The sequence below is a fragment of the Myxocyprinus asiaticus genome, chromosome 2 (assembly GCF_019703515.2).
Source record: "Myxocyprinus asiaticus isolate MX2 ecotype Aquarium Trade chromosome 2, UBuf_Myxa_2, whole genome shotgun sequence".
NCBI lineage: Eukaryota > Metazoa > Chordata > Actinopteri > Cypriniformes > Catostomidae > Myxocyprinus > Myxocyprinus asiaticus.
Genome location: NC_059345.1, coordinates 9,269,175 through 9,284,395, shown reverse-complemented (window position 1 = coordinate 9,284,395; position 15,221 = coordinate 9,269,175). Strand labels below are relative to the sequence as shown.

Here is a 15,221-nt window from a genome sequence, read left to right as displayed (position 1 = left end):
CGGGACTATGCGTGAGAGCATTGGTGACCGAGATGGCACAGCTCACAAACACCCGTCTCACATCACACAACCCAGCCATGGAACACTCAGTTTATATAGGAAGGTAACACACTGCGTGACGCTGCTCCCCATTAACAATCAGCTCACCTGGTTACCCCACACCTAAGAGCGATTAAGATGGAGGGAGAGAAAGACAAAACACGCTCTAAATACACACAAACACTACGGCCGAGAAGGTCATCACAATGGGGGACATATTTTGCTTTTCTATTTCCCGGAAAAATGCACGAGCTGCAGAAAATAAAACTGCTGACACTAAACGACACTGATAAAAGCCACAACGGACATTTATCATAAAATTCAAAATAATACATTCCAGTGCTGGATCGTCAATCAAAACATACACAGATAAGATGAAACAGAAACTCCTACTCAAGAACTGGAGATGTTTCATCTGGATTATACACATACCTGATGAAAGCTATTTCAGAAATTGCTGAGGACATGTCTCAACTGATGGCAATATATAGAACAATTATTCAGTGAAGACTTGGAAAAAAAACTGAGAAATTAATCTCTTACCTATTTTTTTCTCCATGTATTTGTCCATATTGTCATGTTGTTGTTGTGGTTGAGGAAAAAAGCTCAAAAAACCTAAGCCTGCAAGTACCCAAACACTGCACATGCGCTGCAGCAGCAAGTGCACGACTGGCTGTTGCTGTAACCCATCACGCCATTGGCTGCTTCTTTAACCTATCACGCAATTGACCACTGATATACTTTCACGTGATTTGCTGCCGCTGTAATCAATCACACGATCAGTCTGTGTAATCATTTGTGTGTCCGGTGAGAGTTGAGGCAGTTCGACGTGAATAAACCCCTACACAATGTCAACATCTTACACTTATTACACTTACTTATTTGATACATATGTATACTTATGCTGGGGTGTTAGATTGAGTGGCAATGCCACAGTTTGCCACCCCGGTAGATCCGCCCGTTGTTTGCTGACGTCTCTTACTTTCAAAACCAATGAGCTCTAGTTTAATGCTCGATACTGCTTTGGTGGCTTTTCATGCCTGTAAAGAATGACTATAGCTCAAGCCAATAGCATTCGATTCCAGGCGGTTAAGGAGCATATCACGGATTTGACCCACTGAACGAATAAGGCCCATCACTGAGCTGGCGAGGATCAGGATCTGTTGACCGACTGAAGGAGAGGAGGAGGTATGTCGTTAGTTTAATACGGAAATCTCGTTTAAAAAGGAGAGAAAGTGGCTGGATGAATTAGGAGTAAAAGTGGCTGATGACATTACAATGAAATAATTGGACATAATTGAATACTTATTTATTAAGTTTTGGCTAATACTGTTGTCTTTTTGTATAGTCATGCACAGCAGTTCACAAAATGATAACTATGTTTTGTTGTCATTCAGAGACAGTTAATTCATTCCACTACATAAATGTGACATTTATTGTAGTAATAGGTTTTTGTGGTGTTTGATATAACTTTATACTTTAGAAGTTGTGAAATGATTGATTCATGTTCTATGATAACTCCCAAAAAATGTAGGCAGTGAAAACTGCATTTTCAAAAATGTTACGCAGTGTGTACGGAACTGAACTGAACAACTATTTGTTAATGATGTGATTAATGGCACGTGTGAGATGTGTCTATCATCTCCTGGTGTAAGTTACAAAGACAGAGGTATATGTCTTTATTCATTCATATATTCCAGTCTGTCTCTCTCCTCTGTAGTTTCTCTTATTAGCCCTGCGGTCTCGAGGTAAACCAGTCCAGAGCATGCACGAGCTGTTTAACAACAGCCATTTAGATGCGCATAAACAAAACACGGCATCTAACAAAAATTGTCAGATGACAATACATCTGTGGTAATTGCAAGGAAAATAAAGACCACTCTTCAGAATTTCACCTTTTGTGCTCCACGCAAGAAAGAAAGAAAGCCATAAGGAACGACATGAGGGTGAGTAAATGATGACAGAATTTTCACTTTCGGGTGAACTAATAATTTACTTATGTTTACTTTGAACACTTCACAATCACGCTACAATTAAACTTCAAATTAAAGTGGTCTCAATGTTTTTGAATAAGGTAAATAAAAAAATTGCCCCTGAGCATATTAAGTCATTATAATCACTTGCGCAGTTGATGGACAAAGTCAAAGACAAACTTTTTTTTTAATTATTTTTTTTATAAACAAGTGTTTTCTTTTCTTAGTTATTCAGATGGGGCAAAAAGTGAATTGCAATTGTAGAGGTGGTCCTCAGGACTGTCGTAACTGGTAGTCGTTTTATGGCAGTTGTTCTTAAGCACATTTACTTAAATGACGTCAGTGGCTTAGAGCCAGCTTTTTATTTTGGTGGCAATTTACCTCAGCTTCTTTAAGGGCCTGTTGTAACAACTAAACAGCAGACCGCACACAGTCGTTTCCCTTTGAGAATCAATTTACCTCTGCTGTGCCCAGAAGCAGGCTACCCGTTTCTGGTTTTAACACACGATTCAGCACACTGCCAATTTTAAGAAGTCAGTATTCATATAAAACATATTTTCCCCAACTTGATAACAAAGGCAACAGGAATTTCACAAATATAAAAACCTAACCTACTGCAAAAGGTGAGATCCGGCAAATCCTGCCATGCAACAGATGCATACACATCAAGAGTGTGCCACATTACCTAAATAGAGTTCAAACACAACTGTCGAAAATGTTGGCTGTTGCGCTAATATGCAATCTGTGGAAAAAGTTCCCATTGTCATGACACTGGAAATACAAAACATGTGTAATCACAGGAACTACAATAATTTACTCATCCTCATGTCGTTTTAAAACCCATATAGCTTTCTTCCGTGGAACACAAGAGGAGAAATTTTGAAGAATGTTCAAGTGAATGGTGACTGAGGATATCAGTCCCTAATATTCTACTTAGCATCACGTGTTCCACTCAAGACAGAAAGTCATACTGGTTTGGAATGACATAAGGGTGAGTAAACGATGACAGATTTTTCATTTTTGGGTGAACTATGCCTTTAAAGGAGCTATTTCTACCTGATTTTACCCTTTCATTGGGGTCATTTTTTATTTTTTTACCTGAATAAAACCAGTTTATTTAGATGTGCATTTTGAAGCCCATTTTTAGGTTTCACAACAACAATTTTTTTTATATTGTAGAAGTGGCTCTAATACAAATCCCACATTTTCAGAGCAGTGCGAACACACAAAAACACAAAAATCTGATATTTTCTATTAAAAATCTGGGCCATTTTCATATGTGATCCTATTCAATCCATGATGGTCATGTGCCCTAAAGGTAAATCTTCCGAACAAAATTCATATGCTTCTTTAACATTACACAACACTGCTGTCATCTTTCAGTCTCAGTAGCACCTTTCTTGAATAAAGAACGTAGAACTACAGCTAGGCGAGTCAGTGAAGACAAAAAAGATCTTATTTGATACTGGGAGAAACGTTTAAGCAAAACTTGTGGGGTTAACCTAGTTGACAACCAAGCAAAAACATGCTGTTGTTGCTTTTTTGCTAATATGCACATAAAATTACTTTTGGACATGTGCGAATGCGGGTGCTTTCACTGTGTCTGTGTTCACACTGATGATAGATATGGCTCACTTACAAACATGAATAGTCAAAGCATTTGTGATAAATCTGAAGGCAAAGAAAACCAGACTGATTGATTTTGGAAAATAGCCTTAGATACAATCAATGAGGAAACAAGAGAAGCAGCTTTTACACTGCGCTTAGGCATGCCCAATAACCTCAATTCAAATCAGTTCATGGGAACGGATATTAGTGATTCCAGCATTCTGGTGTAAAATCTTGAAAATGCCAGTGTTTACACTTTTTGAAGGAATTAACCAACAATGTGGCTTTCTCTGCATATTAAGCGGAGATAGAACCTATTTAACATTGAAAAAAACAAAACATGTCAGCTTTAATAAACTAATTTGAATGATAACGTTTTCCAGATTCGATTCGCAAGTTCTCGATCAGATTCGATATCGATTCATATGGGCATATTTCAGTTATAATGTCCCTTTTGCTTACATATCAAAGAAATGATCTCCCAGCTAATGCTGTGAATTATACAGGAGACCTTCTAACTAGGTACATTATGAAAACACATGATTAGTTTTTCATCATTTTGGTCTACAGGTATTTACATTGATTTGTTGAACACGTGTTAAATACCGGTACTGGCTCTACAAGAAAGATGGCATTTCTGTAAACAGCGTCTGTTAATCATTTTAATGAAAGAGGACTCGAACGGTTTTATCTCATCTGTCCTATTCGTGATTAAATGTTTCTTTTTTGTTGTTTTTGATCAACAGCTGACTATAGAGAACAGAAAGGGTATTAAAAGAGGCAGTATTTAATTACAAATGGGTTGCGTGGATCTCGTATTTGGACACGTTACAAGAAACAACTTTTACTCTGAACATGCAATCAAAGGATCTCGCTGCTCAATACTTCACCACTATAGCCATTTGCCAATTTTCATTTTAGCCGCATAGCGTGAAATTTGGTTGCTAATGCGAGCGATTTCCTCTCATTGTTGTACAGGGTTGCACATAGAGTAAAAGATCGATCTTGGGATTTAAGAATCGATATCGAGATCGTTCAAACGAAGATCGCAATGCATTGGAAAATCTGTATTTTTACCCACCCCTAGTGAACACTTAATGATAGTTGATCTTGCAGTCATTAATCTAACTAGATTTCTATTAAAATGTCATCATAGCCACTTGAGGTAGCAAGCTGCAAAAGGCCAAACTTTGTTAATACCTTGCCTAACTCTTGGAAATTATGAGACAATTTCTTTTTTCTACGTCCAAACTATGTGATTCATTTTCTTCAAAACATCACATTGTATTACAAACAAAAACAGTACATCTGTTTGAGTTTCATCAATCAGGAAAGAGTGACTAATACTTGGGTTTGTGTAAAACTGCGTCTGATCAATTCAGCCCTTTATTTACAACAGCTGTTTCCATTTATTGAAGTATGCGCTTGTGAGATGAGACCAGCTTATTTCTGTTAAACATAACCATCCTTCCATTCTCACCTATTCTTCACTACGTAAAAAGTGTAATATGAAATACAGTTGGGGAGGAATACTTCTTTTAAAATAGCCTTGCTATTATGTCAGTCATTAAACACCAGACCAAGGACCTCACAAACGTGCAATATTTTCCATGGCTTTGATTTTTCTTCCCTGTCTGCGATAATCTTGATTCCTGTTTTGACCACTGATAGATTCTAATAGGAAATTATGCTTATGAAGTGTAAAACACACAGGACGTGGCTGTTTGTGTTGGTCTGTCTCCCAGCAGAGTTTAGCAGTTCACATTACTCCATGACCACAGAGTAGAGGAAAGTGAGTTAGCTGCTTCTAGAAGTGGCAAAGGCACTTTTGTGCGGTTAATTCATATCTATTGTAGCCTTGTTGAGGTAAACCCTATTTCATAGTGTATCGCCATTATAAACCTATTTGTTCCATGCTGCCCTCCGAGTGTATATAAATCACATGAAGTCAATAAAAGCATCAACATGTGAGAAGAGGAAAAAAAAAGGCCAGAGAAGCTCAACGCTTTTCTAAAAGCCTCTCGCGCTTGTTTTCAATTCCCTGCGCCAGGTGTTATAATTCAAGAATAGCCACTAATTTGGACATTCGTCAAAACAACCCTTGAAATGATTCACTAGAATGATGCAATGTTTCCAGTGGGGGGTCTTAACCACTGACAAAATAGCAGGTAAAGTACTCATGGAAACCACATAACGATAAACTTATACATGGTTAATATTAACCCTTAAACACATACATAGGATCTTTAGTGACCCGGGACCTCATTCCACCCCCCTTGTACCTCATCCATTTTTTGAAGTTGGCCCACACCTCTTTAGTATTCCAAAATCTATCTCTTATGAATAGTGTAACACAAAAAAAGATGATAAAATTGCAACAACAACAAACGTTTTTGTTGTTGTTGTTTTTTTCCTTCACTTCCATAAATTATTATAATTATTTCATAGAAATGCAGAGACTATATTCATGCAAATAAATACTATATCATGCTGATATTCTGTGCAACAATGGTGAATTATTAGGTGGTGCAGCTGTTTCAGTGATTGACTTGATTTACATTTGACATTGCTATTTGATGAAGAACAACATGGAAGTAAACTATAGCAAGTGTAACACATGAACAGCATGATATGAATATTGTCATTTGGGTGTACTGCTGAAATTATGTACGTTGTGCATCTATTTAGACTCAATAAGTGCATGAGAAAACACTTATGTGTATCTTATGTGTAGTTTATGTGTAGATTATATATGTAGCTCAATATGTGTTTGACAGACAGTTGCGTCTTGCAAAAATTTCAGTGTGAGTAGTAAATCCTGTTCTAGATTTGTCCTGATTTGTTCCATTTGATATATGAAAAATAAAACATCAAAATATATTTTATTATTTTCTAATTGTCTTGAAAATATTTTGAAAATGTTACATTTTGCGGATCCATTTGGGATAGATATACATGCCGGGTCTTGGTGATATTCCCATGCATTTAAGGGTTAATTTAACCTTATATTTGGAGTGGACTGAATCAACATGTTGTTTTATTGTATTTCAGTATTAAAAAAATATGTAATTTGCGTGCATAATAACTCAATTTCCATCACAGTCACTCTGTGCATACACGAATTTCAAAAGGGACTGTTGGCAAATATCCCACAAGGGCATATAAAAAATACAAACCAAGGAAATGCTATTGTTTAGCGAGCAGGATGTCATTCAGACTACAATATTTGACTTTCTGATCTTTCATCCTTTAAAAATATCAAATAAAAAATAACTTGAAAACATGTGAAAAGTTAGTAACTCAAAAATGAAGCGATTTAAAATTCCTTTGATAAGGTAAGTGAACAGATATCTTATCTGAAGTATACATGGGCCATATGGTGCCACGTCCGCTGCCGCCTGTTGCTGGCATAACAAAAGCCGGGCCTGTACAGTGAATGACGGGCACAGTATGACAAATGGCAGTTAGACTTGATCCCTGAGCAGTAAATGCGTGAGCAAACGTTTGCATATTTGCATTTTTTTCCCCTTACAGGTGAGAGAGGGACTAAACCAGATGTCTGCTTGAGCACAACACTGTTTGCCCTCTGCAATTCAACAGGCTCGCACACACTCCTCCCTGGCTAAGCAACAGGAAAAACAATAGGTTCTCTCTATCCGCTCCCATTCCCCCACAATCCTCCATTCCCAGAGGTAACCCAATCCACTATTTCTTAGCAATGCACCTATTCTCTTCTCATTTCACAACTGAAAGAACGCTTTCTTCCTTGGCCACGCCGAAGAGCACCATTGAAACAGAAAGTATTGAAATTAATGTTTTTTTCCCCACTCCTGATTCAAATTCATTATTTATGCCCAGCCACGTGGGATTTCCCTTAACACAGATTGTAGTCCTATTTTAAAGCAGGCTATGCTGTACGTTGCAAGCTAAACAAAATGCCAATTGGGTGTCGAACACCCAAGTCGAAAAGAAACGTTACAAACCAGAACATAATTGATTAAAAAACTCAGTTCAGTTGTTGGTGTCATATTCTGACCAGTAAAAAATTGGATGTAGGCAATCTATTACTCATTACAAATAATACAGTAACAACATTCAGTGTACCTTACAATTAAAAAAACTCATGCAACTGGATTATTACAAAATTGCATATTAACCAACAGCACATCAATGTTAAGGGGTGCCGATATACAGCTATGACTACGTTTTAAACTTTTTGGTCACTGCTCAAAAGAATTATTTCTACTCATATGAGATTGTTTATATTTGTTTACCAAATTATGTATGTAGCCGATAAGTAGTTTGAGAAGGTTACTGTCTTCTAAACACATACACTCACTAAGCACTTTATTAGGAACACTATGGTTGTGGTCTTCTGCTGTTGTAGCCCATCCGCCTCAAGGTTCGATGTATTGTGCATTCAGAATTGTACAGAGTGGTTATCTGAGCTACCATAGCCTTTCTGTCAGCTCGAACCAGTCTGGCCATTCTCCGTTGACCTCTTTCATCAACAAGGCATTTCCATCCACAGATTTGCCGCTCACTGGATGTTTTCGTTTTTGGCACCATTCTGAGTAAACCCTATAGGCTGTTGTGCGTGAAAAGCCCAGGAGATCAGCAGTTCCAGAAATACTCAAACCAGCCCGTCTGGCACCAACAATCATACCACGGTCGAAATCACTGAGATCACATTTTTCCCCCATTCTAATGGTTGATGTGAACATTAACTGAAGCTCCTGACCCCTATCTGCCTGACTGTATGCATTGCACTGTAGGGTTGAAATGATTAGTCGACATTATCGACAACATCGGCAATAAAAAAAATTGTCAACAAAAATTTTCGCTGTCAAATAGTCGTTTGATCTCATTTAACGCAACATGAGATCATTTGAAACACTAATGTGACACAGTGTGCCAGAGCAGCACTGCAGCTCGCGCCTGAATGAAGAGAGGAAGAAAACGCAGCTAACAGTCCAGACACACTACAAACCTTCAAAACAGCCTTAAAGGTGATGTAGATTGCAAAGTATGAGGGAATAATTGTACAAAAACAGAAAATAAGTAAATACAGAAGCAGTGTCGTCCAGACGTGAAATAAAGCGGAACCTGGCTTACCTGACTTTCCACTTGAGAAAAACTTACCAGCCAGAGCGTCTAAAATGGTAACACCCCAGGGTTATATCTTAAATGCATCTTTTATTAAAGTTCAAATAATAAGGAAGCGGTTGTGTAAATAAGCACAAACTCCGAAACTGGCATTTCTCTGTGCGGTCAGTCGCGTGAAAAACAGTGAGAGAGAGTTTCAAACGTCACCCTCTCCTCTCGCGTGGAGACGCTCGTCCCTCGCGCCCGCTTGCTGCAGCTAGATTATAACATGATGACGAAGTGAATCATAATATACTATGTGTGTCACAGTGTATATCTTATCATAAAGAAAATTGGCGATACGCAGCCCTATTAAGAAGAGAGAGTTTGTTTTTGTGTGTGTGTTAAAGATGGATCAAAGTTAACAAAAAGGCAAGAAGCTCATTATGCAATGCAAAACAAAAATAAAAAATGGTATATGATTTGTCTTTTTTGGATTGTTTTCCAATAAAAATATCAAAAACTCCTTACGTACATTTACTTTATGAGCTATACTGCAGAAGAAAAATTGTAATTGGAGAATGTAGAATATAATGCTTAACAAATTTTTATATTTTAAAATGTATAAAAATCCTTAAAACAAGATACATTTACCTGAAAAGCAACATATAAGATATAAGAATAAATTTATTTTGTCTTTACTGCACTGGCAGAAGTATGAACAAGTGAAAAAAATACACTTATGTTTAAGATACATTCTCTGAAAGCAAGTCTGAATATCTTATATGTTTCTTCTCAAGTAAATGTTTCTTCTTATAAGGATTTTTAGATCATTTTAAATGGAAAACAAGACAAAAAAACACTTGATAACAAAATGATTTTTTGCAATGATTTTTGTAATTAATCAAATTAAGCTTAATAAAAATAAGGATTTTTTTGTTGTAATTCAATGAATGTCATTTAGAGGTATTTTTAAAAGATGATTTTGTCCTCTTTATTGTTAGCAAGCACGTTTAATACAACCTTTTAAGTCGAGGCACAAGCTGAATAGTCGGTTAAGAGCTAATGATTAATCGTTGCAATAATCAACCGAATAGTCGAATAATCGTTCTAATAATCGTTAGATTAGTCGATTATCAAAATAATAGTTAGTTGCAGCCCTATTCCACTGCTGCCACATGATTGGCCGATTAGATAATCGTATGAATAAGTAGTTGTACAGGTGTTCCTAATAAAGTGCTCAGTGAGTGTATTCACACAACATCAACACATGTGTTCAATGTATGACAATGTTTCATACTCATTTAACACTGACAAGCAGGTCTTGTGTTCAACAGGTTCAAACAGGTTTACACTTATTACTATGCTTATTTTTCATAGATCTCATAAATCTAAGTAGCCTAGATTTGCTCCTCGTCACTGTCTGTGACATATCTGGGGTAACTTCTGATAGAAGTCAATCCGTTTACTGTACAACATGATAGCCTAGTTAGAGGATACAAACAACACATTGTGTGTCTCTGACCCTTCTTTATAAAGGGCCAAAGTGAAATGTAAGACAACAGTTAACTGCAAGAAAAGGGGGCTTTTCCTAAAACACACAATAGGGGAACTTGTTTCCTGTCAAGAATTAAATTACATAGCAGGGCAAGGGGCAACGGCATTAAAGCATTAGGAAAATCATAACCATGATTAAGAAACAACTAATGTATATGCTCTTTATACAGAAGTTATGTAAAATAGAGTATGTGCCATGGAAAGTGATACCAAGTTACAGTTGTTGTTTTTTTTATTTTTTTTATTTTTTTTTTTTTTTGCAATAACAGTACTTTTTTTGTAAGAGACTCATAATAGTCAGCTCATGCACACTGAAAAGCTACACAACTTGGCTTTAAAACCTTTCTTTAATTCAAAATACTATGAATATTTGATGAATGCAAAAGCTTTGGGCTTATTAAACTTCATTTAGTTTGATTAACCCATACAGAAATCTGATATATGGCAATAGATACAAACACAAATAGCCTATGTAATAATAAGTATGTTAATGTATAGTTTTCACTGATATACAAGTCACATTCTTGCATTTATATAAATTCAACACAGTATATTTCAACACTTCGAACAAGGCCGTTTTCATAAATGTAACATATATTTTGCCAAATCATAGTAAAATTGCAATATGTAGCTCCATGCATGCCCAAATATATCAAGCATAGTTGTACATATGTTCATAATGTATATCAGACTTCTTTATGGGAAGTGGTGTTGAATGCCAGGATAATAAACTGAAGAAGAGCAAAGAGCGACAGGTCCATGTGTGCGTGTTCACTATGACAACTCCAATACAATTCATAAAGCATTGAGATACACTGAACACTCTCTAAAATATCAAACTACATCACTCCGCGTTTTTTGATGAAGTGCTAGGCTAAGCTACCGTCCTGATGTTATCGTTACATTCATTATCAGTTATCCTGATGAAGAAAACAGTGTTTCTCAATGCATGTGACTTTATAACACGCTGACACACTGTAACTTACAGTATCGTTTATAAAAAGTCAAAACACAATACGCTCGACATTGCTCCATAAAGAAACAGGGCGGGCAATCCCAACAAAGGAAATGACAGAGGAACAGCGGCCAGATTCTCCCATGCAACCTTTCGGAAAACAAGCCGACACATCTTAAAACAGAGTCAACAACTACTGGGATTGTATACAGGTTGCAGCTTAGGACAAATAAATGGGTTATTTTTATTTATTAACAAATGCAACAGTCAACAAAAGTTGCCTAAGATAAAGAGAGTGACTAAGACTGCACACAGAGTTGTTGCTTATAAAATAAAAGACCAGAATTGAAGCTTAAACTTAAAAAGGATTTGATAGTTATTTAGTTACTATTAAATTATAAGACGACCATTTTGATATAACTAAAGGAAGAAGCAAAGGGTTCAGTTAAGACTGATAAATAAAGAGAAGAAAAGTCAAATGAGTACTTACGAGTATTTCAACAGAAGCTCGCGAGTAAACGCCAAAGACGCGCGAGCAACAAGTCTCTCCAGCGCGATATTTTTTGCACCGCTGCGAAAATGTTGCGAGGAAATATGCAGCCAACTATGGAGGAGAAAACAGCAACATTTGGATCCGTCATCTTGTCCAAAAATCTTTTTCATGCAATAATGTACGTCCATAAATGTTTCCCCAAAACGACGCGAATTGTTTCTGGTGTACGTGTGCAGGACTTACTGCGGGGCACGAGCGCGCGAGGTCATGCTTCTTGCGCGAAAAAGAAAGAAAAAAATGCGAAAAATGTAAAAAGATTTTCGCGCTATGTCACACTGAGTCAGTGCACAAAGTGAAAGCACCCTGTTGCTGCAGCGTCGAACTAAATCCCATTGAAAAGATACTTTCAGCCCGACCCCTCTCGTTACATGCCTGTCAACAATCATAATAATGTAATACAGTTTGTATTTGCTCGTGCCCCAACTTATACGAAAAATAATTTCATCCTAAACCATTTCGCATACCATATAGGGCTAATTACCTTAAAACTTACCTTAACGTCCGCTTTATTTATATCAAATTTTAAGTTCGGCCCCTTTGTTTCTTTTCTTTTTTTCAAGAGTGGGGTTATATAGTTTTTTGCAAACTGTGTAAAGTTATTCTTGTGTTTCTTGGGCCGGCCGGGAATGTGAACGTGAATCTCCGCTGCACCGATAGAGATGCGAAGAATGCTCGGAATGAGAGCAGGAATGAAATGAACGCGAGCGTCGAGTTTGCAGTAGGGCGGAGCGAAAGGGTGGCGTCATCCCAGAGCTTCTCCACCGGGAAGGAGGGACCACATCCATGGAGATGACCTCACTGGACACATCAAAATCATCCTCCAGTGGGAGAGAGCCACTGAGCTGTTTATACTTTCTAACCCACTTTTTTTTGTTGTCAGGATTCAGTTCAATATCTTGTAGTTTTAATAGTTCCTAATATTTATCTGTATATTAACTGGCCCCAAATAATAGCCCACGACTTACACTTAAGCCACAGTAAAAACACCAAAAAGTTGATTTAGATAACAAAGTATAAAAGCAAGTGCAATTTTATATACAGATAGCTTAACCCTTTAAGCTCTGAGGGTGTTTTTAAAGATATCCTGTTTCAGTGGCATACCCAAAATTAAAGGCTTATAATTGGACAGAAAAAAAACAAACAAAAAAAAAAACATGGAGAGTCAAGTGTTTGATATCATTTTCAAGAAAACTTTTTTTTTTAAAATAATATAGATTACGATAAATTCTGAGACTCTCCGCCTAAGAAATCACACAAAAACACTAGAGTCAAAAATTAACTTTTTTTCTTATTTTTCTGATTTGACTTTACATTTCTGGGTGTAAATAAGGTAGCTCCAAAAAACTACTTTTGTTTTGTTCACAATCATGTCAACTGTAACTAAGTAAAATTTTGTGTTGATAGGATAAATCAATCAAAAGCTAAAGCATTACAAAAATAATTTATCCTAGTTTCCAAAAAAGTCTCCAAGTGTGTGTAACCGGTCCTGGTTGCCCTACTCCGAATGGGACTCGAACCGGCGTGGGAGGCGGGTGCGCTAACAAGGAGGCTAAAGGCTACAGCCTCTAGCGTCAGTCTCTAGTGCACCTCTTGAGGTCAGGAGAGTGAGGTTTACACACTGCACAGCTATCTTACCAGCTGGCTCCCGTTACATGTGCAAAAGCTTCGTCAAACAAATACAACATAATAATTGTACATAAGAACTAATTACACATGCAAATACAACAATGACTAAAGTATGCTCTCTCTCTCCAAAGCATGCAGGCATGAGTAACGAGATCTCATTCAGTTCCATTCTGTGCCATTTCAGCCATCATTGAGTCTGTGTCATATACTTAGCGCCATCTCCTTGTGGCCATATGTAATTACAGTGAACGATCCTTTCTGCCCATATTTGGATGACTTCCACCTCTGGTTGCAGCGATTTGAATCCTAATATGTTTGGTTTAGCTTTCCATGATGCTGGACAACGTACTGCATCATTTCCGATGAAGTCATCTGATCCAGGAAAGCTAGCGTGTTTTTAGCCAGATAGCACATTATGTGCTGTGTGCACATTGTGCTTTGTGTGGATTATCAAATGAATACATTTCAAAGCACTTGTTCAGTTCTGAGCATATTGCCTACATGCATTGTAAAGTACAGCTTTTAAGCTTTAAACCTATTTTGAGTTGGTCAAGACTGTAGTTATTAATATTTTAATATTTTACTTTTTCTGTGTGTCTGAGCTTAAAGGGTTAAGCACACATTTTTGGCAAACATATCACAAATTAAAGTTTGCTAGGTTTACAGATATAGTGTTCAAAATGAAGACAGAAGTATTTGGCCACTTTCTGCTTATCAAACTTAGTGGAACATGTCCATTGTACATGTTCCACTAAGTACACATGTGTGCGTACCCTGCTAGGACATTTGTGTGAACTTGAAGGGAACTGTTTACATCTGCTGAAAATGACCTTGAGACCAGTTGTTTAAAAGTAATGGCTCAGAAAAGTAAAGTTAGGTCTGAGAAAAGGTCTAGCATCATTTGTTTGTAGATGCCATTTGGTTTGATACATAGAAAAATAATTTTAAGATTTACGCATTTCAATGTAATAATTCAATTGAGTAATATTTTATAAAATAATATAAAATAAATTAAATATTTTAAGTATTAAATTTTTTATAAATGCAATGTTTATATTTATATTTAATATTAATATTAATATTGTTATTAATTTAATTTAAAGATTACTTTTTTTTAATTTATGCAATTTTGTCAAGAAATTGAAATGTTTAAATCTTAAAAATAGGCTAAAATATTGTTTTGAGTATAGTGAAATTACATTCATAAATTTTTAAGTGTGGCTTAATCCAAATAATTTTTCGGAACACTGTATCATAAGCACATTGAATTAAGGGCCATAACGTCTCAGTCACCAATTACAAATGCATTGCATTTTTCTAATATGTGCAATGTGACTAATGAACATTTATCACATCATGTTAGTGATATTCAGTGATGTTATTAGGGAACTGAATCATACTAATTAAAGAAGCATCAGCAGCCATTCATTCAACTCATCATACAAAATTCCAATATATATATATATATATATATATATATATATATATATATTATATATGATATTTGCTCTGAAATGGCTTGAAATTGATTGATTGATTTATTTTTAACCAGAGGAACCAAACACCCATTGTAGTCAAGTAAATTCAAAATTTTTAATGCATGAAGTAAAAATCTAGTTAAGAATTAATGAAGGCATGTTTATCAAAAAAATAAACACAAAGATAATTATATTTAATCATTTTCATTTACATGCACCCAAACAATGATGCATAGGAGCCTAATAAAAAGCTACTACATGTAGTTTTATCTACATATGTTTTTACTAAAAAAAATTATTCTTTTTTAAAAAAAATATTTTATTTTTTATTTTTATTTTTTTGTGAA

At 36.1% G+C, this 15,221-nt stretch overlaps 1 protein-coding gene across 3 annotated transcripts in view; it reads right to left on the bottom strand.

The window, feature by feature from the left end:
* Positions 1-12,439, bottom strand: part of LOC127412761 (transcriptional enhancer factor TEF-1-like) — a 117,332-nt gene extending 104,893 nt beyond the window's left edge. For all 3 annotated transcript variants that reach the window (XM_051649392.1, XM_051649410.1, XM_051649402.1), the window contains exons 1-2: positions 12,264-12,439; positions 11,708-11,821 (exon numbers count right to left, since the gene is read on the bottom strand). The gene's annotated coding sequence lies outside the window, so the exon portion shown is untranslated. The remainder of the gene's footprint in view (positions 1-11,707; positions 11,822-12,263) is intronic.
* Between the last annotated feature and the right edge of the window lie 2,782 nt (positions 12,440-15,221).